The following is a 5,480-nucleotide window of genomic DNA, read 5'->3' on the forward strand; positions in this document are numbered from 1 at the left end:
TAGGTTTCAAGTGTACAATTCAATAATACATCATTTCTATATTGCATTGTGTGTTCACCACCTAAAGTAAAATTGTCCATCACCATTTAGTTGATCCCCTTTATTGATCCCCTCTCCCCTTCCCCGCCCCCCTTTCTTTCTGCTAACCACTAACTGCTCTCTGTGTCCATGAGTTTTTGTTTGTTTTGTTTATTTGTTGCTTTCGATTTTATATCCCACATATGAGTGAAATTGAATGGTTCTCAACTTTTTCTGTCTGACTTATTTCGCTTAGGATGATACTGTCAAGATCTACCCATGTTGTTGCAAATGGCAGTATTTCATCTTTTCTTATGGATGAGTAATATTCCACTGTATATATGTACCACATCTTCAATTTGTTTTAATAATATCTTGTAGTTTCAGAATATAGGTTTTTAACATCTCTTGTTAAGTTGATTCCTAGGTATTGTATTCTTTTTGTTTCACTTGCAAAAATAATTGATCTTTTTTATCATTTATTTCCTGAAACTTCATCATTGGTGTATAGCAATGCAATGGATTTTTGTACATTGATTTGGAATCCTGCAAAATTACTGTATTTGTGTATTGTTTCTAATACATTTGGGGGGGGAGTTTTTAGGGTTTTCTACATAAAAAATCATGTTGTGTGCAAAAAGTGACAATTTGACTTCATCATTTCCAATGTGTATCTTTTATTTCTCTTTTTTGTCTGATTGCTCTGGCTAGAATTTCTGATCCTACCTTGAATAACAGTGGTGAAGTGGGCATTCTTTTTTTGTTCTTGATCTTACAGAAAAAGCTTTGAGTTTTTTGCAATTAAGTATGATACTAGCTTAAGGGTTGTCATACATGGCCTTTATTATGTTGAGGTACTTTCCTTTCATGGACATTTTTAAAGAATTTATGACAGATACTACAGAAACCTAAAGGATCATACAAGAATACAAGGAAAGACTCTATGCCATCAAAGTCAATAACCTAGGAGAAATGGATAAGTCCTTATAAATCTATAACCTTCCTAGACTGAATCATAAAGAACTGGAAAGTCTAAATAGACCAATCGACAGTGACAAAATTGAAACAGTCATTAAAAACCTCCCAGAAAATAAAACTCCGGGACCAGATGGCTTCATTGGTAAAGTCTACCAAACCAGAAGAGGCAATAGTTTCTAACTCATTCTGTAAAGCCAATGTTATCCTAAAACTAAAATCTGGCAAGGATAACCCGCAAAAAGAAAACTATAATTTCTCCAATTAATACAGATGCTAAAATCCTAAATGAAATACTGAAAATTGAATACAACAATGCACTAAAAAGATTATACAACACAATCAAGCAAACTTCATTCCAGGGGTTCAATGGTGGTTCCACATGCACAAATTAATCAATGGAATAGACTACATAAACAAAATAAAGGATAAAATCATATGATCATAGCAATGGATGTAGAAAAACCATCTGACAAGATACAGCATATATTTATTGTAGTTCTATTTTAATTAGTAATTTTTAATATTTTAAGGATTCTCCATATTGTCTCTTGTAATGTCTGTACCAATGTTAATTCCCAACGACAGTGGACATGGGTTCAATTTTCTCCATATCCTTGCCAACGCTTGTCTTTTCTTTTTTATAATAGTTAATCAAATAGGTATAAGATGATATTCTAATGTTATTCCTATTTCCCTGATGGTTAGTTATGTTGAGCACTTATTCATATGTCTGTTGGTTTTGTTTTTCTGGTCATAAACCCTCCTATTTACAGTTGAGGAGTTTAGCCCCAGGGGAAGCCCCACAGCCAGTTTTAAGACCCAGACTTCTTCCCTAGCTAACAGATTTTCATGTCGATCCTTTCTGATGTATGGATTGCAGTTCTCTTACTTCAGGTACCTGAAGGTAATTCAGATTCATTATTTTGGAAGTTCACAGTATGATTTAATGAAAAATGCAAGTACAACAATGTAAATGCACCTGGGCAGTTTCCTCATCTTTAAAATTAGGATAAGAATTAAACCTACCACATTAGATTATTGTAGAAAACTTTTTTTTATATATTTTATTTTATTTTTTTAATTAAGCTTATTGGGATAATACTGGTTAATACAATTATATAATGTTCAGGTGTACATTATAATTTGACCTCTGTATATTCTATTGTGTGTTTACCACCCAAAGTCCAGTTTCTTTCAGCTACCATATTTGATCCCTTTCATCTTTCCCCAGCCCCCCATTTAACCTACTTTACCCTGTCTACCTCCCTGCTCTTCCCTTAACCCCTACTCACTGATAACCACTAGTCTATAGTCCATGTCCATGAGTCTCTCTTTGTTTGTCTTGTTCATTTGCTGCTTTTAGGTTTGTATCCCACATGTAAGTGATATCATGTGATTTTCAAATTTTTCTGTAGGGCTTATTTCAGCTAGCATGATTATCTCGAGGTCCATCCATGTTGTCGCAAATGGCAGTATTTCATCTCTTCTTATGGCTGAGTAACATTCCATTGGATATATGTACCACAGCTTCTTTAGCCAATCATCGATCATAAAGCATTTTGGTTGCTTCTAAGTCCTGGCCACTGTGACTAATGCTGCTATGAACATTGGTGTGCAAATTTCTTTTCGTATACGGGATTTCAAGCCTTTGGAATAAATACACAGTACAAGGATCTGCTGGATCATATGATAGATCAAGTCTTAGTTTTTTGAGGAAGCTCCATACTGTTTTCTATAGAGGCTGTACCAATTTGCAGTCCCACCAGCAGTGTATGAGGGTTCCTTTTTTCCACATCCTCTGCAGCATTTGTTATTGCTTGTCCTGTTGATTATAGGACAAGCAATGATACCACCAGGTGTGAGGTGGTACTTCGTTGTGGTTTTGATTTGCATTTCCCTAATAGCTAGCGATGTTGAACATCTTTTGAAGTATTTATTGGCCATTTGTATGTCCTCTAGGGAGAAGTGTGTGTTCAGGTCCTCTACCCATTTTTTGATTGGATCATTTCCTTTTTTGTTGTTATTGAGTTGTATGAGTTCTTTGTATATTTTGGATATTAGGCCCTTATCAGATGCGTAGCTTGCAAATAATTTTTCTATTCAGATGATTGTCCCTTTACCTTGTTGACAATTTCTTTTGATGAGCAAAAGCTTCTTAGTTTGATGTAGTCCCATTCATTTATTTTAGCTTTTACTCTCCTTGCCTTTGAGGTCAAATTCATAAAATCCTCTTGAAGTCCAAGGTCCTTGAATTTATTTCCTATGTTTTTTTCTATGTGTTTTCTTGTTTCAGGTCTTATATCAGGCAAATAATCCAGTTTAAGTCAATTTTGGTGTGTGGTGATAGGCCCTGGAAGTCTTATATCAGGTCAATAATCCAGTTTAAGTTAATTTTGGTGTGTGGTGATAGACCCTGGAGGTCTTTTAAACTATAGCTACACGATTTCCACATGTAGATGTCCTGATTCAGCAGGTCTCAAGTGGGAGATGAACATTTGCATTTATAAGCTCCCAGATGATGCTACAGTGCTGGTCAAGAAACCAGTGAGGAAGTTGGAAAGAAATAGAAGAGACTAAATAATGAAGGGTTTTATAGACCTTGGCAAAGAGTTCAGATTTTAGTTTACGAGTAACACAAAATGACTGTAAGTTTTGAAATAGAGAAGTCGGAAGTTTCAATGACACCTAAAATATCGATCTGGCTTCTATGTAAAAGGATACACAGTGAATATTTGGAAGCCATTTAGAACACTTTTGCAAAAGTAAAATGTTTATATGAGCTGTTTTTGAAGAATGGGAAAAACAAATTTTATAACTAAGAAAGTGTTGCTCAGATAATTTAATTACTGAGATATGGGGGAAAGGAAAACAGAAACTACAATGACAAATTTAGTTGTGTGTGCAGGTGGCAGGGAGTTAATGACCTAGAAAAGAGTAAATTTCTATTTCTGAGAACATGAGCTACATGCTAGTGGATTTTGACAGTAAAAACAAGAAGAGAGTTAAGTATTATATCTTCCAGCATGCAGCTGAAAGGTCTTTCCACTCTTTTGTGTAGTCAGTGTGTATATCTCTTTATCCTAATGGAAAAGTTTTGGAATACTGCTCAGTTCTTCAAGAACCTGCTCTTTCCAGAAGGACAGGAATATCCTTACTGTTAAACACTGACTGTTCCCGTGCTCAATGCCTCCAAAACCTAATAAACAGAAGAATCAGGGGACCCTGATTAAACTCGTAACCAAAATCAGGTGCTTATGTTTGGACCATAGGACCTCTAGAAGTTTGAAGAGGTTGACAGAGGCCAAATAAATTATCATTCTTAAGCCATATGTTTTTACACTCTAGAGTTTAATGTTTTAAAATAATCATTTTGAAGTGTAATACTGATGTAGATTTTATCTTACCTTATTATTAGATCAATCTCTGCACTTCCTTTCTATATTCTCAGTCTGGATTTCTAGGTTCATTAAGATTTTCTCTGAGGACCTTCCAGACTGTCCTTAAATTTCTATACTTCATCTCCTCTCCTTGAATTTTCCTATCACTGAGCCCAACTTGGGTTTGTAATTTATAGAACATTGCCAACAATTCAAAAACTATCTTGAAACTGTCTTTAAAATCTTCTCAAAATAATTTTATTACTCCTTGCAAAGGAGACTCTGAGACATGATTGGCATGCAGGATTTTTAACAGTCAATGTTCCTGGACTCAATACCTGTAAAAGGGCAGATGTGTAGTAAAGAACTTGGCCTCACCTAAGGAGAGATATGGCCTTTGTCCCAGCTCCTAGAAGGTAACCTTTAAGCTCTTGAAATTTAGCAATAAGAGTGACTGGTTGTTCATGATGGGACCCATGGACCGTACCTGATAGTTTGTGCTAATGAGATGACTCAAAGTGGGGATTGGCCGTGCCAAAAACTTCAACCATATAAATAAAGTGTTGGGGCCTTGGACAATGTGATACCAGACCAACATTTGGGGAGAGATGTTGGAACCTGAGTTCAATCAAATGGGCAATCATTTAATTAATCACACCTGTGTAATGAAGCCTCAATAAAAACTCTGGACACCGAAGCTCAGGTGAGCTACATGCTGGGAAATACTCTGAGTGCTGTCTCACAGTGTGGCCAGGAGGCAGTAATCGATCTAGACTCACAGGGAGAGGACCAGAGGATTGACATATGAGACCTTCCAGATCTTGCCCTATGAGTTCTTCTTTTGGCTAGTTCTAATATGTATTCTTTTGCTATAAGAAAATTGTGATCATAGTATAAACTGTCCCAAGTTCTGTGACTCATTCTGATGAATTATTGAACCTGAAGGAGTTCCTTCAGTTTGAGTCATTTTTAAAACTTGTCGAATGTGAGAAAGTCCCTGAATTTGTGGCTAACTGGTCTTAAGTGAGTCTCACTCTGGGGACCTCTGAGATTGTGGCTCAAATTTCAAGGAGAAAATTCAAGGAGAGGAGATGAAGTATAGAAATT

Source organism: Pteropus vampyrus, unplaced genomic scaffold (assembly GCF_000151845.1).
Source record: "Pteropus vampyrus isolate Shadow unplaced genomic scaffold, Pvam_2.0 Scaffold749, whole genome shotgun sequence".
NCBI classification, from domain to species: domain Eukaryota; kingdom Metazoa; phylum Chordata; class Mammalia; order Chiroptera; family Pteropodidae; genus Pteropus; species Pteropus vampyrus.